This window comes from Amblyomma mixtum, chromosome 7, assembly GCF_055824585.1.
Source record: "Amblyomma mixtum isolate Tamu chromosome 7, ASM5582458v1, whole genome shotgun sequence".
In the NCBI taxonomy this organism is placed as follows: domain Eukaryota; kingdom Metazoa; phylum Arthropoda; class Arachnida; order Ixodida; family Ixodidae; genus Amblyomma; species Amblyomma mixtum.
The window spans coordinates 36,217,419-36,237,784 of record NC_143018.1 but is presented as its reverse complement, the minus strand read 5'-3'; the positions used below and the strand labels follow the sequence as shown (position 1 = coordinate 36,237,784).

Genomic DNA, 20,366 nt, shown 5'->3' with positions numbered 1-20,366 from the left:
ATGAAACGAAGCTTTCGCATTTCTCCAATGCACGTCGCCGCAGTGATCTCAAGTTTTTTTTTTTCTTGTTAACGACACGTTATCGCCTGCTTTCTTTGACAGGTTTGGAACTTCAAATTTAGCCGCACTTTTTTTTTACTGCTTACAAAGGGGTGTTATAAACGACTGATTAGTATATTAGGTGGGCGGAAGAGTGTCGTAGTCGACACCGCAATTAGCAAACAAGAATTTTCGGGCACAGAGTGCTTTTGAATAAAACTGAGGTCTTGAGCCCCACGCACCTAGGCATGCGCGCCGAGGTTGAAGCCTCCAGTGTGGGAACGAACCAGGTTTAAGCAGCGCCAGAATTACAATTAATCTTGAAATGCGAGCAACGATTCTGTTCTTTATAGGCCCCAATACACCAATCAATCAACGTGTACTAAATTGCTAACGCCTCTCCTCGAGCTCTACTCCCTCGAGCACGCCAAGTGATTAACCACAGCTGAACCATCAACTCTCATACAGGGAAATTCAACAACACAGACTTTCAAGGAAAATACATTCACCGCAGACAGAATTAGCCTCAGATGCTCAGAGCCAGCTTCAGTGTACAACGCAAAAAGCTGAACACAATGCATCCAGAATTATGCAAATCAGAATGCATACACTGCAGAAGGGACGTAGACCTGGACCATATGAGGAATGCCTGCGAAGAAAAATTGAAGCGAGCACTTAAGCTTCCTCTTAAGGGAGCGCCGCCATAGCCTTAGTGGGTTAATGCCCATATATTCGGAATTGGTAATTCTCGACTTTAGAATCATAGATCCCTGGGAGTCCCCATACCACTCCTGGCGCAGTGGCGACGCGGTTAAGTGATTCTCCACTGCTCTGCGATGGCAGGAGCTGCCACCGGTGAGCCCTGTGAGACCAAGGTTGCTCTTTCCGAGCAACCTCTCGCTTCCGATTATTAACAGCCACACACGACGGTGGGCTGTTTGCTCACAATCCGGTGGCAATCCGGATGACTGACGCCACAAAGTCACGTGATCAAGTTGGCCCACATGTCGTCTGGTTTGCTCCTCTGAGCATTTTTCAGAGTTTTTGCCCACGTCATCGACGACAACGACGTCGATGACGACACCGGCCTTTCTGCGACACTGGCTCCTTATGGTGAGACCCTCGCATACTCCCCGCGAGGCGACACCTCCTCTCCCTCTACCCCAGCGGAGCACATCTGGTGGAGCGAGCGGCGACGGCAGCGGCGTCGACGGTGGCGCCATCTGTTAGAGCGCGGCTGCGGCTTTGCTAGGCGACGGTGGCTCAAGGTCGTTCGTGGGCCACGGCATACGGCTGAAGTGCGACTACGCGACGAGCCGAGCTGGCTGGTGTAGTGTTGCTGTCGCAACAACAACCCGACTGCTTAGAAGTGGAAGTACGCGCTGTACAGCTCTGGCCGGCGCGCACCAACGGCAGCTGGTGGAGCGCGTCCTAGCTTCGGAAGCGTCCGGTAGGCACCCGGAATAGGGGGTCCGACCACCTAAGATTGCTACAATAAAAATTTTTTATAGGTGACGACGACAACGACGACAAACGCCATGGGGCGTCTGTGTAGCGATACTGAAGGAAAAAAATTACCGACGATTACGTTACTTCCTAATGCGAAATTTGAGCGCAGCAAATAAGCTGTTTCACCTTTTCGATAGTGAGTCAACCCCAGCTGCGGAGTTGGTTTCAGGGACAACGCCGCCGATGCCGACACAAACAATATGATACCCTCGCTTCCGCAGCGCTAAGAACCAGGTCTAGCCGTGGGAAGGTGGTCACGTATTCGTCGACGTGCCGGGGCCTACGTGAAATAACCGGCGCGTCGGCAACTGAAGAGCACCCTATCCGCCACACAAGAACAGGGGGGGGGGGGGGGACCCTTTCCTCCCCTTTCTGCATGGCGGCGACGGTGTTCTATGCAGTCACGTTATCTTGACTCTCTAGCGGCGTCAGCGGCATCCAGCGGTATCAGTCGGTCGCTGCTAGCGCTGGGGTATGAAAGGGGGGCGGAGCTGGTTACGAGGTCGACAGGGGGGGGGGGACCCTTTCCTCCTCTTTCTGCATGGCGGCGACGGTGTTCTATGCAGTCACGTTATCTTGACTCTCTAGCGGCGTCAGCGGCATCCAGCGGTATCAGTCGGTCGCTGCTAGCGCTGGGGGGATGAAAGGGGGGCGGAGCTGGTTACGAGGCCGACGACGACGCGAAACCCAGGAACGGACGCCAAAGAGCTGCGCTCTAAAAAAAAAAGAATATCAAGGCAGCAGCAGCCAGAGAGCGAAAGAAGAAATTACCAGGCGCAGCGCAAGGTTGAGAAATGGCACTGGGAGTCAGGACTAGGCGGCCGGGAGGAGAGAAACAAAGATGACGTGTTATAGCTCGTATTATTCTCTGTGGGGCTTAGGCAGTTATGAACAGCTCACAGCAAGCACAATCTCACTTCCCGGGTTTATGAATAGCGCAGCAGGGCATTTATTTCAATAAGCCCGCCTGACGGGTACTGCAAGCGAGCGAGCTGCTCGTGTTCTTGCTTGTTTTGCCCTGGGTGTTTTGAATACGTTACGCGCGCGAAAATAATAAGGAATGATAGTAATTATTGAGGGACGCGAAGAAGAACAGAAAAAAGAATAGTGCATTGCCCTGCCCGAATAGGAATTAAGTTAGACTAATGAGGCAATGCCTGGCCTATGTGGAATGCAAACAAGCAAAACGGTAAATGTCAGAGCAGGAGAATAAGAGAAAGAACCGTAGGAAGAGTCAAGCACGGCGCGGCGGTATGCAGAAGGGATTCACGGACTAATAGCGTCAGTTCGCGTGAGGTTATATTACGAAAGATAATTACAAGATTACAAGATTGCAAGGTATAGAAAGAGGACCAAATGCAAACAAACGGAGCAGAGGAGAGTTGATTTATTTTTTTTTAGATACATATACGGCTATTTTGGGCATTATTGAAGGAAGAAGGGGAAGAAATAAAAAACTTTGGATCACAGATAACATCTGAATCTGTTTTTTATCGATAATAGAAACATTAAAAGAATAAATTGATGGCATTGGATACTAGTGCCCATTAGCGATACAATAACACAAAAACTGGAGCAAAACGTAATATAATATAAACCACAAAGCCCTAAAATTGTTTGAAGATAAAATTCAGAATGCATTTATGAATTTTGGCTCAAAGATGAGGAAGGCCGAGAGAAAATTTCAAGCATCAACCATCTAAATTTCTATATGCCGTCCTTAAAAAAACAAAAGTCGATAAATTGGTTTGTCCTGCAAGTGCATAACGGCCGGACGTCTGATACCGCTGTCAGACGAGTTACCTCGATCGCGATAAAGACGATCGTGAGCGAAGCAATTTTTTTTGTGGTGCTTAATTAGATCCCGGTCGAACCATATCCAGCTCGTCCAGAATTATGTTTCTAAAGCGCGAAATAGGCCTGCCACCTTCATGCTCAGGAAATAGTCAAATGCAATACTAAAACGTAACTCGAAAAAAGCTATTTATTTACTTATTCATACTGTTATCACTCATTTGAGGCTCGAGACAGGAAGGAAATGCAAATAATTCCATCAGAACACTGACAATATTAAAGTTTAAATATGAAACGTTATAACAACAGATATTTCGAGTTATAATAATGCAAACACAAGATTCAAATACCGATAGACTAGAGCTAATGACAACAAAAACTTAAAAAAACAGTTAATAAAATACGGAACAGACATGAACTAAGTACTCAAAATTTTAAGATTGTTTATCTTCTATCCAATGTGGCTTGATTTGCGACATTGTTTTTCCAGTCATCACGACGCCTGCCTGCATGGGTGGCTAACAAACATAGCACCCACAAGCACGAGCCAGTCGTGGGCTATTTAGCGCGTTTGCGACGGAAACTCCTGTATCTGCATCACACCCAATAAATTTTTACCATAAGTGTTTGTTTACTTTCCCTTCACTATAAACCCATTTTTTTGCTACATTTACACACCCACGTATGCATGCACCGCCATCTGTCATTTAGCAGGCTAACTTAGCAAGCAACAAGAATAAATTACGATTCCATCAAATGGACACAGACCATTTTAATGCCTATTACAGTTACAGTCGGAACTGCACAGAACACGAGAATATGTGGGTCCCTGGCCAAAGTAAAAAAACGTGTGTAATGAACGACGCCCTGAAGCTCAACCGCATCACTGGAATAAACCGAACTTGCCAGTCCTTGGCGAATATTGAAGTAGGTAGACGACAATGAGCGATGGAATAAGTAGGAGGAGACGAAGACGACAACAAAGTTCTGGCTGTGTTCTCGGTGCCGCTCGCAGCTGTTCCCTTCTATCTGTAAATATATGTAAATACATTCTTTCCCGCAACATATTTGGTGGAGGTGCAGATTTTTCCCACGCCTACCGACGACGGAGCTCCGCAGCGGCCGCCAGCTGCCTTCGCTAACCATGACCCAAGACGCCTCCCAGCAAACATCAGCACCGGCCATGCCATCGCTCGTTCTTTCTCCCCCTCATGATCCTGGGACATTTTATGGCACCGACAACGTTGACGTCGACGACTGGATTCTGCGACACCGATATTGCCCACGAACACCACCACGACTCATCTTTACGACCTATCTTTGATGGCATCCGTTCTGCAAACTGATCTCCGTCTGTGACCTTTATGTGCTCCAGAATGGCATTTTGTATCACCGCAACATACGCTCCGATGGTCCTCCACTGCTGCTCGTCATACCCCAACGTCTACACTCTTCTGTCCTTGAAGAATTGCACAATTTGCTGACAGCCGCGGCCACCTTGGCGTGTCCCGCACGTACAGCTGCAACGGAAAAAGATTAGCACAAGTTACTCATGACCGGAGCGGAAAAATTGCGAGACGCGGCGCTATTGTAGCCGTATGCGCAGATAGCGAGAGTGCCTGGCACATTCCACTTTCCAAAGTGGGGGTGGCCGACAGAAAGCAGCCCATCCGAAAGCACGCACTGCTACACATTACTTTTGACAGTGCACCCCCAGCAGAGTTTTAAAGGAAAACGGTGATAAAGATAACGTTGCTCGCCACGCTAGCGCAAAAAAAAAATAATAAAACGAGATTATGTGCTTAGCCGCCTTAGCACATGGTTTGGATGATAACACATCTACAGGCGTTCGTTTAAAATGTTGCATTTCTGATGGGCGAATGTCTAGGTGGGCTGCTTTCTGCCGGCCACCCCCGCTTTAGGAAATGGAATGTTCCTGGTACTCTCGCTGACGGCGTAATCAGCGACAATAGCGCCGCGTGTCGCGATTTTTTCGCTCCGGTCATGATTCACTTGTGCCATTCTTTTTCCGTTGCAGCTGTACGCTCGGGTGTGGCACCGCTTCTTTTGGCCTCGTCTGCATCGTTCCGTCAATCGTTGCCACTTGCGACCTGTGTCAACGTCGGAAAAGGCCCTCCACTTTGCCTGCCGGTCTTCTGCAACCCATCGACATACCTCCGGAACCTTTTCACCGTGTTGGCCTCGACCTTCTTGGCCTTTTTCCGACGTCCCTCTCCGGCAACAAGTGGATCACTGTCGCATCTGATTATTCGAATCGGTACGCCATCACGCGTGCTTTGCCGTCCAGCTGCGCTACCGATGTCGCCAATTTTCTTCTACAAAACGTCATTCTTCACCAGTGCGTCGTGCTGTTCGCGGAGGAAAGTATGGACTTCATCTGTGAGTTTTTGGATACATGCTTAAACTGCTCACAAATTAAGTTTGTTCTGATTTTTGTGTTCCGAAAACTTTTTGGGCATCTGTACCTCATGGGAAGGCGTGCCGAAAGCTTTAGCCACATGAAAGTAGACTGTCCACCTGACCACGATCAAATACGTGAGGCCCCCTGTATCCAAGAAAGCTGCGTAAATTCGTTTCCCCGGATCGCCCTTTGAAAAAACCGTCCAGCAGAGTTGAGAATCTTTGTATGAAACATGATCTCATGCGTTCGCATATTACCACTTCCGAAATTTCGCAAAAGAACAAATCAGTGGTAAAGGTCGAAAATTGTTCACAGGAAACACTACTGACAGCTTCCAACGAAAGGGAAAAACGCCAGTGCGCAAGGATAAGTTGAACAAATGCGCCAAAGCAGGACCAAAAATGCCAGTGCAGCCTTCGATTATGAAGCTGGGAATTTCATCGACTCCTATTAAAAGTATTGGCTTCAGCTTCTGAATTGCCGATAGAACCTAAAGCTCAGCGACACTTTCATGCGCTAAGCAGTCAGCACTGTCTTCAAAAGTGATAACAGCAGTTGCGCAATCAGGGCGCAGAAAACAAGCGCTGAAGTGGTCAGCGAAAGCATGGCATACACATTGCAGTTTGAAACAGATACCATCGCGCATCTTTAGCACAGCCGTACTAAGTTATCACTTATTTGCTTCCGCACAAATCCCAAAAAGAGTTTGGTTCTTACTTAAAATTCTGTTCAAGAAGTTTGTGGTATTCAGCTTCATCAGTGCAGTCATTTTTTTTTTCACAGTTTGTCTACATAATGAATATAATTGGTGCCAACACTCATTTTCTGATTTTACATAGATTTTATGATACGGCTGTTTTTTCTTCAAGTAGTGTCTCAAATCGCAAGAAAACCAGCAAGGGAATGTACGTACACTTCCTCGGTTGACACCGTGGTATATAATTTTTTCATTATTCCCTGCACAACTGATGTCAGCAGCTCAACGCCTAGACAGCATCCTCAACTATTCAGCCAACGTTCTCGGTCTCAAAGAATCGAGACCAATCGTAGTTCTGAAGCTCATTGTACAGCCCAAGGTAAACGCCGTAAGCACACCTAAATTCTTCTGGTATCATCGCACGCATGGGGCGAAAAGAAAAATAGAATGACCGAGTAAAGGAGCAATGATATTTTTTTCTACAAGAACAAGAGAATCGCGCACTGATTGCATACCAAAACGGTGCACATCAGATATAATTAGATAACCAGAAATAAAATCTTAGTTTGAATTGCATCGACGTGCCTTTCTGGCTCATGACACGAGCAGTTCTTACGCACCTGCACTGCATCTCCAGTGCAGCTTGATCGAAACAGGAAGCGACACACTAACCTGCGAGAACACAACGACGCACGCTGTCCTAGCATATGAGAAATGAAGAACCTGCGCAACGATGCCACCGGATTTGAAAATGTATTGTCCAATCTTTACAAACGCCACAAACCCACGATTGCTCTGCTTTTCCGAATCTTCATTTATCGCCGTCTTTGAAGCCGACCTGAAAAAGCGCTCGAGCGGTCTGGAGCCACGCCACTTTAGCGCTTTTTGGAGATAAGCAAACCGCAACGTGTTTTCTGCGCCCGCGTGAGCCGCGGCCAGCAGAGAAAAGTCGCGAAACACTCAAGTGAGTGAACTCACCCCACCGGCTAGATACAAGCGCAAGAACAAGGTGAGTAGTCAAATCGAGCTGCTCTCCAGCTACCTTCAGCCACCGCAAACATACCAAGATATTATCTCGGCAACAGCCAGCAACACTCCGCGGCGCTGGCGTCAGTCCAAGCCGCTCCTGGCCACGATTTCCGTCATTGGTATTAAGCGTGCTGACTAATGTACAGGTGCGGCCAGAATAATACGGAGCACAGGAAGGGTCGCGGAGCAGCGGAAACGTGCTTATGCGCGCTGCCTAGCAGTGGCGACAGGAACTATCTTAATTTGGACGCGGCGAGATGGCGCCGGTAGCACGGTCCCACTTTTTCCGCAGGCCTATCAACATCACAGCATATAGCATGCAATCCCTTGCTCTATGATCGACTGATACTCTGCTGACAGCGCCATGCGCCTCGTTGCCCCGTTCCTCGCATCGAGGAGCGGCGCGCGCTGTAAACGGGCGCAAGACGGCCGTTTTGGTATTACGCGTTATCTCGGCCCTTCAGTCCGCGCGGCCACCGCTTTGCAGTTCAGCTATGGTTTAGTCGACGGCGCGCGACACCGAGGCTGAAGTGAGCACGCCTGGATGAAGGCAGCACCTGGCGGTGTTGCCCGAACCAGCTCAGCATCTTTCGAACAGTGATAACGGCAGGGTTGCAGCAAAGAGGGGGGCTCGGCGGCAGGCACTCTCGCTGCGCGCGGATAGCCAGGGGTCTCTTTGTTGTGCTGATAGGTGGCGCTTAGATGCAGTTTCTGCTAGCTTGGCCGCCTTTCGCGTGCTCCGTATTATTCTGGCCGCACCTGTACACAAAGGTGCAAATTACTCATTGGCATCCACCCACTTCGAGTTATTGATCAATTCGCTCTTCTCTTACCATATGCTTGCCGACCCGGTTAGCTCATTTGGTAGAGCGAGTGCTCCGGTCAAGTAGTGGTCCCGGATACGAACCCCGGAAGAGGACGAATTTTCGTTTAACTACGAAGTTTCTTTGAAAACTGTATAGCTTTCCTTTGCAGCCTGTGGCTGCGCTTGGGTGGATGCCAATAAGTAATTTGCTCCCTTACTGCAAATTTGCTCGTCCTTAGGGTACTCCCATAACATTTCACCACAGCATTGTACACGTAATAACCTTGTCGCCTACTATATCCGAAAATAGGTCCTGTATGTCTTACGCTGTTCTATAGTCGGTTCCAGGCGAAAAACAAAGATATTTCTTTGGTGGTAATTTGGGCGCTACTTTAGGCTGCTTAGCTGTGCCGAACGTCGCTCGAGGCTGAGATGATTGGCTCACCTCTTTTGACGGGCGTTGCAGACGAGTCCGTTGGTAGTGAGAAGGAAGATACGGCGGGGCACTAGTAGCAGCGAGGTTTGTTGTCAGAGAAGACGCGTAGTTGCGAGATTCCGAACAGTCGGAGAGTGAGCACTCACTCTGGTTAGCGGCACAAACCAGAACAGATGCACTCAGGCCATTCACATCCTCACGCAGGAGCACATTCCCGGCTCAAAGCTGTCGCACCTCACCAGCCAACGCATCCATTCGACTAGACATTCTTTTACAGCACCACAACACTCGATGAAGTACTGACGGAAGCCGTGTCTTCCGTGCCTCGAGGGGCGTTTTCGCGTCGCCGTTTTTTGCAGATAAGCTCCGTCGCCGATGGATCGCGCCGCATCACCGCATCACACAGTGAACACATTTGTACTAGCTGGTCCCTGATTCCACGAAAATATATACCCCGGCCTGTATGTTGGTGCATTCGCAGCAAAAACGCTGCTTGCAGGAGGCGCACGGCAAAAATTGCTGCCTACCACAAATGAGCTGGAACATGGAGCAAAAAAAATGAAAAATAGGAAGGAGCGTGACGTCACGCGCTCAGCCTCTGCAAGCCATCCTCCTCTGACGCAACTGCCGAGGGCACTTTTGCGCACTGACTCTTGGGAAATAGGCCCTCCACAGTTACCAGACTGCCAACCAGCGGTGCTTTTTAGTGAACGTCCGGGCTCCGATGTAGCGCAGAAGCGCAGCGCCACGCAACGAAAGAGCGAAACCGAAATCTAGCTAAAGCAGATTCCAGGAAATCCAGGCACGCTGCCTTGTCACATGAGGGCCAATTTCCCATGATGCTTTCCATCATATTTTTATGACTAGGCTTCAAGATTATGACGTCACGCTCCCTCCTAGTTCTTTTTTTCCTCCATGGGCTGGAATTAAAAACCGGGAAGAACAAAACGACAAGATGCGATACAAAATTGTGCGGGTACCGGGGCACACGGGGGTGGCAGGGAACCGAGAGGCCGACAGGATAGCTAGAGGATACATTACTTTCCGAGCTTCCGACGAGACCGCGGAACTCGCGCCAGCACCCAGGGAATACTCGGTCATACTACAAAACTATAGAGGCAGAAGAATGCGATATCCCCCACCGCACAAATCTCTCAGCAGAGAGGAAGCTGTCACTTGGAGACAATTACAAACAGGCTCTTTCCCAAACCTACATATACTGAACAAAATGCACCCTACGATATACACGAACAAATGTCCCTGGTGCGACGAAAAACCTACACTATACCACATCACATGGGCCTGCCAAAACATAGACGTGGTCCCCAAAATACAAAACCCGAGTGCGGAGCAGTGGGAGACTCTGCTGTCCAGCGACCGCTGCGAAGACCAACAAGGTCTGGTACAGCGAGCTCAACGGGCGGCAGTGGCCAGCGGAGCCCTGGACTGAGGGAAACCGACCACTGATTAGAGGCGGACGACTTCGACAGAGAAGGCTCCTGGGGGTAGAACCAAGACGTCTCTGAAGATGCCCCCAAACCGCAGGAAAAACCATTAGTGTAAATAAAGTTTTCCCTTCCTTCCTTCCATGGGCTGGAAGTAGCACGCAAATGCGTCTGCCTCGGGCGCCATCTTGAAAAATGATAAGTGATAAGCAGACGCTGATAAATGGCGCCGCGAAGAACCTGAACAAGTAGCAATGTCAAGGACGAACTAGCCTGCTAAAATGTTACGCATGACTGCAGTATGGGCGGATAACTGTGGAACTTTTTAGAGAGAGAGAGAGAGAAAACTTTATTTACAAAGGAATTCGGGGCACGCCCCAGGGTCCCCGCACGACCCCACTGCACTCAAGTGTTTATGTTCCTGAGGTCCATAACACTGGCAGCACGGCCGGTGGCTTTAACGCAGTATTTTTCGCTTCAAAGAGCTGGGAATTGTCCGGATCTGAAAATGAGTGACGACAGTGAATAAAGGCTTAAACATTGGCAGTGGCTTAGCTAAGCTATGCTAGGATATACGTAGCGAAAGCACAGCGCCTCCGCGGAGGGGCACACGGTGTGTCGTCATGTCAGATGGCGCGGCGAGCGCGCGGCGTTCGCCAGCTGCGGCGGTTGCTAGGCAACGGCTCAAGGTCGGTCTCTGGGCCTCCTCGGAGCACCGCCACAGCGAAATCGCAAGTTCGGGGCCAATGTAGCTCTTCGCTAAATAGCTGCGCACTGCTCCAGCATAAATAGCAACAGTCCTCTTAGCATACCGCTCCAAACAAGAAACTGAAAAGGGCCAATACTCCAAAGAAATAACATCCCTATACCAAATGGTATGGGTATCTCGAAAGAATAAAAACGTAGATAGCATTAGAAACCTTACGCTTTATCATCGGGCAGAGCAGTTATCCTGCTCAGACGCACTTTGTTTGCAACAGCCGGCGTAAGGGCCACGACAGCTACACCGTCCAATGGAGACTGGTCGAGAGACTTCAACCACACCCATAACCATCATAATAAATAAATTTTAGTTCATTCATTCATTCATTCCAACTGATGATGCAGCTGAATCAAGATCGTGAGAGACAAACATGGCAGTCCTTACCACAAGATCAAGACCGCACCTCCCTTCCCCCCCCCCCCCCCCCCCCCGCCAGAAAAGAGACATAAAGAAAATATAAGCATTCTTTTCAGCACTATTTATGTGTCGAACTAAAGGAAGATTTCTTGCTTCACCGGCAGTGCGCTTGAAGTGCTTCGAAATATTTCTTTTTCTCAAGGTCTTGAGCCGATGCCCTGCCTTAACCCAGCACAACTAGTCGTGAACTGTAATTACTAGAGTTTTTTTATTTTTCTTTATATCACAATACCAAACATAAATTTCGTCATGGGCCGCAAGAGGGCGTACACATATCTTGCTTTTACCTACTGCGAGCCTCTAATTTCCCTTCCCTTGTCTACTAAATAGCTTAACAAGAGCCTTGGTTCTGGCAGCCTTGATGCTATAGGAAGCACAAGAGGGTTCTTAACATGCATTACCTCTGACCTGAAAACACGTAAAGAATCCGAAAGAATAAACACTGGGGAGGGGCTAGCAAAACAAGGCTGGCAACTCCAGCTTGGTCCCTGGTACAGCAAAGTGACTGTGCCAGCGCTGCAGAAGGAGTGCTTCTCCATCCTGGTCCACTCGGTCAGGCAAAAAGACCACGGTAATAATTACACAAAGAGAAATTTATTTTGTACAACTAGACAGACAAACAGCGAAACAGCACTGTTCAAACAGGACGTCCCCTTGGAGATTGAACACAAAAAGAGATGTTTATGTGAAGTAGACTATGAACAATCAGTTCACCAGCAGCCTATGCGACTACCTCGCTGAAAATGGTCTCCACCCCTTCTTTTAACTTTCTATATCCTACATCCCACTTCCCATTTCTCAACTCATGCCTCATGGCAGACTTCTCGAAAAAAAAAAATGTTTATTTGAACAGGCAGACAGATATATACAACACTGTTCACACATGACGTCCCCTTGGGGAATTAACATATTTAACATAGACAGAAACGGCTATTCTAGCCTAACGTGGGCAGCCCGACCGTGTCCACCTTTCTACAACAAAAGTTAATTCTGTGAGAAAGAGGGGCTACCTATTTCCAGAGCATCCCCCCCCCCCCCTCCGTACAACACACCCTCGGCAGAAACACCGCACTCATTACAGACAAACCGACATCTAGTCCAACAGCACTGGCCGCGCCAGCCTAGCTTCTCTTACGCATCGCGCCGGACACATTTTGGCGACGAGGATCCATCCACATGCATCATGCCTATACGTGAGCAGATAAGAGAAGTTCATTTGGACTCGCGATCAAAAAGGGACATCCGTCCCTCTATAAAAACAAAGATACATTGCGGCAACTGATGTCGCCCTATGCACACACACTTACAGGGAACGTGTGTCCAAAAGCAAGAAGTGTCAGAGAAAGTTCTAGTGGGTCCATACACGGGGGGGAAGCACGCCGGGTTGACAACCGCGCACAAAAACCCGCGCACGAACAACGCGCACCACACACGCGCGCCACATTTAATATGGCAGGGGCTGCACCGTAACACGGCCCCTGCCCACGACGATGAAGCGGGTAGATCAGCGTCTGGTGCTCCTCCTGTGCCCGAATGCTGACGATGCGCGGAGCGTCAGCAAGCTATGACGAACGTAACCATATTAGACGCGACATATTGCGTCAAGTACGTAAGGGATTTCAGCGCAATAGCTCGCATTGCGTCGTTATGTAATCTCTGGCTCCGCGAATTTCAATTAGGTTCACCAGCTGCGCGTGGTTTTATTAGAAATAAACAACTCGGAAAACACCAATCTTCTATTTTATTCCTTCTTCATATCTTTCTTCAAAAACCAATTCCGCTCAGGAAGATGCTTTGTAAGAAATAAAAAAAATTCAGGGACGTTTTGACTGTAGAAAGTGCGTAGAGGCGAAAGCGTTTTCTGCAGCACTTTGACTGTCTCTGTGGCACTGGCGACGCCGCCACTGGATCACGTCACACATAATTAATGACTAATTACTAAGTAACGAAAAATTACTAACTGATGGTTAATTACTGGTTAATGACTATATGCTAATTAACTGCTAATTAATGGCACTTAAGCTTCGCCTTTAGGAGTGGAACGCGACAGCGTGTTGTAGCGCTGCCAGGGAGTCCACGGACGCCACCATCCGTTCGGTGCGATGCCTTGCCCTTTGAACGCAACGCTTTTTGAGGAAAGGAAATGGCGCAGTAGTTCTCTGTCATCACGGTGGACACCCGAACCGCACCGTACAGGAAGGGAGGAAGTGGGAGTGAAAGAAGAAAGAGAGAGGGAGGCCGTAATGAAGAAAATGAAAATTGTATTTGAGGAAAGGAAGAGGGAGGGAGAGAGAGAGAGACTGCCGGCGAGGCGATGGAGAGCGCGCGGCGGCGGCGGCAGCCCCGGCCAGCGCCATCTTGAATTCTCAAGGCATGCGCGATTTCCTTTTCCCCTGCTCTGACGTCAGCCACTTTGACCGCTGACCCAGCGCCCCCACCTGCCCCACCGCATTCCTCCGACACTGAGACGTCTCCTTTCTTCCCTCAACCAGTTTTGTACCCTTCCGTTGTCGTGTAGCCGGACGTCTCAGCGTGCGCTGCTGCGTTCCATTGCTGTTGCGTTCATGAGTGCTGGCTAGAAAATTGCTTGTGATCGTGATACATAAATTTTTGCGTGTCTCGCACCTGCTGTGGAAACGATGGGTCGCTGCTGCGTGCCCAACTGCAAAGGAAATTACGACAACGGGCCAAAAGTGCGTGTGTTTTCATTCCCAAAAGACGCCCGTAGCATTACGTGGGAGCGTGCTGTTCGTCGAGACGACGTCGACATACGGACTCTGCGAGATCCTAAGGTACGTTGTCTGCGCATTGAAGCTATCGTTGAAGACTAATAATTTATCACGGTGCTAAAATATGGGCAAGGTGTGGTTTTAAAATTGATGGAACGCGAAGTTTTCCCTAGACTGCTGGTATCAGTAAATATTACAGCTTTGTCTCTTATGTACCAGGCAGTGTTCTTGTGTGGTTGAATAGATAGTTTTTCAAGTTCAGTGCGGGCGTTCATGTCTTGGTTAATTAAAAGAAAACTCTGCCTCTCCCGTAACCGAGAGTAGAGTAAGCATGAAATGTTTACGGGCATAATGCGAAGCGCACGCGGACACGACGAGACGCAGGCCTGACAAGAATGTATATGCAGCGCGTTTGAAACTGTCCGAAGTGCGTAGAGGCGAAAGCGTTTTCAGCACCACTTTGCGTATGTGACACTGGTGATGTTACCACTGGATTACGTCACACATAATTCATGACGAAGTAATGACAAATTACTGATTAGTGTGTAATGACTCATTAATGACTGAATACTAAAAAATTAGGAGTCACTTTGGCGACTAAAGTGGTGCAAGGCGAAAGCCTTAGTACATCATTCTGTCATGAATGTGGTTGTGAATGATGATTGAAGTGCTGCCAGCGAATGACGCGTCCATTGGCTGTCTGCGTGTGTTACTGATGTGTGGTTAACATGTTAAGCTTCGCCTGTAAGAGTGGAACGCGACAGCGTCTTGCAACGCTGCCAGGGAGTCCACAGAACGCCATCGCCAATTCGGCTGTACGCCTTGCTGGACGGTAAATTTATTTTTTGAGGAAAGGAAATGTATCTCTCTCGCATATCTGGGTGGACACCTGCACCTCACCGTAAGGGAAAGGGGGAAGATGGGAGTGAACGAAAACGCCGTATTAGCTAGACGCGCCTTTGTTCATTCCAAACCATTCAGCTGGCATTACGGAGTGGCTAGCGTGCTCGTATCGCACTCCGGAGACCCTGGTTCGATTCCCCAACTCGACCAATTTCGTTCCCGGTTTTATTGATTTATGCGGTCTAACTAGAAAGGTTAATTAGGCTCATTTCACATTTATATTATTGTATTTCTATCCATCGTGTTCTGTCATTCACGTGTCAATTGTTGGAACTGTCTAGGATGTTCGACACAACGTATATGAAACGAGCAACGTCGAACTGAGTGGGGAAGTGCGTGGTGGTGGAGCGAACGCGGCTTCGTACTTATCTGTTTTTTTCAGCAGCGTCTCCTACTCGGACGCTGTTGTCGCTGCGGCGCGCGTCTTTCTTTTCTTTTCCTCTTTCTTCTGACCTCTTCATTCTCCTCTATCTTAATTAGGCTAATTGATTAATTAAGCAATTAACTAAACTCGGTCCAACTTAGTTGGAGCATCACTATACGATCCCTGTGATTGGTTTCATGGTTAGTAGCCAAAGTACAATTGGCCACATTTGAAATTCGCGCACTGTGACGTCACGAGCATTTCGACCAATTGAAAAGCGTGACATTTTCTGTCGACAACTCCTGCTTACAACGATGAGGCATTAAAGGCTTCCGCCTTAATAAACTGCTAATTAATGACGCTTAAGCTTCGCCTTTAGGAGTGGAACGCGACAGCGTGTTGTAGCGCTGCCAGGCAGTCCGCGGAACGCCGCCACCCGTTCGGCGTGATGCCTCGTCTTTTGAACGCGACACTTTTTGAGGAAAGGAAATTACGCAGTAATTCGTAATTCTCTGTCATCTCGGTGGACACCCGAGCCGCACCTTACAGGAAGGTAGGAACGCCACCACCCGTTCGGCGCGATGCCTTGCCCTTTGAACGCAACGTTTTTTGAGGACAGGAAATGGAGCAGTATTTCTCTGTCATTGCGGTGGACACCCGAACCGCACCGTAAAGCATTTCATGCTTAAATATTGTAACAGGGTGAGCTCACGGGCTAGTTGGTTATTCATAATAATTTTTCAACAGCGCATGCTACACAAGGACACAAGACGAGGAAACACACACACAGCGCTGACTGCAACTTTATTTGCAGTCAGCGCAAATAATAATAAAGTTGCAGTCAGCGCTGTGTGTGTGTTTCCTCGTCTTGTGTCCTTGTGTAGCATGCGCTGTTGAAAAATTATTTTAAATATTGTGGCATGTATGTGCTTTTTGCACGCGTTATTAGAAATCGGAAATTATAATTCCGTGCATTATCAAACCCACAGCTAGTCTGATACTCGACAAACATTGAGAAGGCACTGGCAGCAGTTATTTTTTGTGACTCGTTTGGAGACCAGCCGGCGCTTGCATGCCGGTCGCGTAGGAGGGCTTAGAGAGTCTCGCTAAATCTCGTGAAGTCTCGTACGGTGCCCGGATGTTCTCGTTTCAGAGCCCGGATGAGTGGAACCTTCCACTGGGTCTCGGCGTGACGTCACCACACTGCCGACAACGGGAGCTAAAAGCATTTCATGGCACACAAACGGAAAAAGCTTTTCCATTTGTAAATATGTATATAATTTGTAAATATGTGAATAAAGTCTTGTGGCCACTGTTCCTTTCGATCACTGACGTTTCTTTCACTGAAGTTTCAAATCTAGATATGCTACGCGAAACATATACCGCTAAACGTTTCCAGCAATCCCTTCATTAAGTACGATGAAAACCCACCCATTCAATGCATACCTTTCTTCATTTTAGCCCAATGCAACTAAAAAGCAGGCGCAAAAATTTTACCCCGCATCAGTACCGCCCGCACTCCGCGCGTGCCCTGGCACGGGAGGAGACGCGGGGAGTGGCGGCTGGGTCAAGTTCGGTGACGTCACGGAGGGAGCGCGCAGGCCTTAAAGTGTCTAGGTGGCTTTGCCCCGGCGCGCAAGCTCACAGGCGGCCCTGTGACGTCACCCTAACCTCGCGCATGCGGAGCTTGGCCTCACCAGAGCTCCGCGAAATGGCTCAGCGACTAGCGTAGTGTTGCTTGCTCAACAAAAATGCCGACGATTACGTTACTTCCTAATTCGAAATTTGAGCGCAGCCAATAAGCTGTCTCGGCTTTTCGATAAACTGAGGCAAAGAATTCGAGCAAGACATGCATGTACAGTTACAAACAACTTGTTATTTTTCACACATTTTCTTTCTTCAAGAAAAACTCCACTGACAGTTCTTGATTGTCATGAAGGAAGCTTTGTGGACGGAGAAATGGATATATGCTCGACTTGCTGCACCAATGCCTGGTTCTCAAACACGAGGTCTGCGCAAGTATTTCGCGAGGTTGTCACAGCCGTGGGAGGCGTTGCAGGCGAGAGGAACGGGATGTTCTCCCCCATAAGAGGTAAGAAATTCCTGTTTGTCTATATATGTGCACTAAGGTCCCCAACCACCCTGCCACCCTGGCAGATGGCAGTTAATGGTTGATCGCGAGAGCTCGCTTACCGTTGTCAGCGCTAATGCATGCCACCCACATCTCTCTCTCATCACCCCACGTACCTCAAAGCGCGATTCAGGCGTCCAATGACCCAAGGAGCCAGCTATGCGCACTTCCTTTCCTTAAAATGGCACAACGTTTTGAATGCCAACGCATGCAGCTCACATCTGCCACTACGGCCACCTAGCTTAAAGCACGATCGAGGTGTCCACTTTTCCAAGAGGGCAGTAACGCGCCTTCACTCTGCTTTCCAAGCTCCCGCTCTATTGATTTCGCAGCTTAAAGCACGACTAAGCTGCCCACTGCTGGTTACAACGGCGACGGCGACGCCGCGAAACGCAGAAACGCAGAAACGGGCGCCAAAGAGCAGCGCTCTAAACGTAAAGCTCAAGAAGTTCCTCATGCATGCCTCATAAACTAAGCTGCCGCTGCAGCAATTGTGGTGCTGGTAATTTTGAGTGCGGCCATATGCGTGCTGCAGAACAGTTTTTTTCGTCATGTGATCGCTTATACACCTTGACGTCTACTGGCTAGAATTTTTGGTTCAAAGTCGAAAAGAACGCCGCGCAGCACAGTACAAGGATATACGAAGATGAAGGCTCTGTCACTGTGGTGCCTTTCTGCGTCCTTGTCCCCTGCAGCGCCGTTCCTTCCTCATCTTGTCTAAAGCGTCCAGGCTTTGATGGAATCCGGTAACAGCTGAACGAACAAATCCGAAATTCCGTACATACGCTCTCTGGGTTACGTGTATATCTGGGTCAAAAGTGGTATACTCAACGCGGCGGGTGCCAGAGCAACGGAAAACTGCGGCATTTTGGCGAGCTAAAGCGCGAAACATTGAAACGAGCCAATCAACATGCCTGCTGATAATAAAGGTCACTCACTGGCTGTCTCGATTCCAGGTGCCGCCTGTAGATGGCGTTGCAATGCAGTTTTTCGTAAAGCCCCTAAAAAAAATTGTTTTTTCGTTGCTCCGGCTCCAGCCGCGGTGAGTATACCACTTTTGTCCCGGATAGTACATGCGTTGTAACAAGTGCGGCGCTGCACCGAATTATAAAAATTTGTTCAGTGCGCGGGCCAGCGTCCACTATCTGCGGGGCACTCCCAGTGGTCTCCACGGCGCCTCTTGTCCATGAAGACCCGAGAGCAAAGCAGCGATAAGTAATTGCCTCATTCGGTCGTTCCACTGCCCCCCCCCCCCCCCCACCTTCGTTTGAAGGTCAGCAAGTTGTGTGTACGAACCTACTTGCGCGTATCACGCATGTCTGAAATGCGCACCGCGCGCCGTTAAGCAAATATTCCGAAACCAATTAGCCGGCCGCCTTCCTTCCTCCGGCTGACCGATGCTGGCGCATACGTGGTCGAGCATCCAGCTGCAGCGAACACTGCGCATAGTGGCTGTAGAGATTGGTCGGCGCGAACTGAGCGCTTGCTTCAGTGAGTGTCGCGACATATTTCGCGAACTATAAATCATGGCGCAGCCGAGAATTGGCCAGCCAGTTCGTTAACGTGGCAACTGCTTCGCTGGACTTAGCCGTCGCCGAGCTAGCCTGCATGCTTTGCTGCAGAGCAGTCGTGTGAAGGGGAGATTATTAAACCTAGGCGGTGCCCCTACCAGGACATACAAACAAACCTGGATCGTTCGCGCTCCAAGGAGACCGCCAATTTGTCCAAATATCAGAAGTTAGAAATGAGGAGATCCCGATCCGGCTCCCTTTACTTAAGGCCAATGATTTGAGCTTCAGTTCGAATCAAGAGGAAGTTTCAATTAGGCTTGTTCGCATTAGCAAGATTCTTATGTATATGAAGCATAGTGGAGACAGTTTACGGCGAGCTAAAGGTGCACTAAGAACTATTGTATGCATCGTGTATTTGCTTCGAAAGCTTGCATTTCAATATGTCTAGTCTAGTGTCAGTGAATTTTCCGGGAATCTGAGCCATTTTAATTTGTAAGCGATTTTGAGATGTATACAGTTCATTTCCTCCAGAAAGCGTCTTTAAATACTTCTGTTTTCATATGTTTTGCACTGGACACCCTTTTGTATCTCTCCCACCCTTAAACCCCTTCTCTCCAACATCCTCTCTTCATGGCGCTGTTGAGGTGTCCAACGTGAGAGAGGCAATTACTGTGTCTTTCATTTCCTGGTAACTGCCCAGTTCACAACCAGGCTGAGTAATCAAGTCTGATGCATACTTTGACCAAGCGCATTCGCGAATGTTAGATGATCATTTACCTAACCTGTTCCAACTAACCCTCTCATATTCTGATAAAATAAATCTGCACAGAAAAAAAACGAAACACCCTCCAGGTATACGAACAAACCCTGAGTAAAGCCTGAAAATAACTATTCTTTTCTCTAATGCCCGGGGAGTAATTTCTGAATGCATGCTAATGAAGCGTACCGTTTAATATTCACTGCATTTTTAGATGTTAGTGTGACCGATGTAGCAAAAGTACTTAACGGATCAATACTCAGTCTTCTCGCGTCATGCCTCGCTCCCACAACGTTTTACTGCAACACCAAGGCTGAATATAATCTAATCACCAGTTCGAGTCATCTCGCGCCTATCCCCGTAATGATTTACGACGCGTTGGTGCCGGAAGCTCGTTCCCTGAGCCCCACCCAAGTTTCGTCACCACACCAGGCGGCGCCAGAAGCCGTACGATGTTTGCACTCGGCAACGTCCTTGCAAAGACGGAAGGCATGGCAAGTTGTGGACGTTGCATTACACCGGCACCGCTTCGCTGGGTGCGAGCGATTAATGACTGATGTACGAGGAAAAGCAACCCATGGGCGCTCCTCTTCTGTTCGCCTTCTGGCGCTCAAC

The 20,366-nt window shown here is 48.8% G+C and overlaps 1 long non-coding RNA gene across 1 annotated transcript; it reads left to right on the top strand.

The window, feature by feature from the left end:
• Positions 1 to 13,722: 13,722 nt before the first annotated feature.
• Positions 13,723 to 16,677, top strand: LOC149335671 (uncharacterized). Its single transcript, XR_016284086.1, has 2 exons — positions 13,723 to 14,148; positions 16,506 to 16,677. It is a non-coding gene; the product is annotated as an uncharacterized LOC149335671 (long non-coding RNA).
• The last annotated feature ends 3,689 nt before the right edge of the window (positions 16,678 to 20,366 follow it).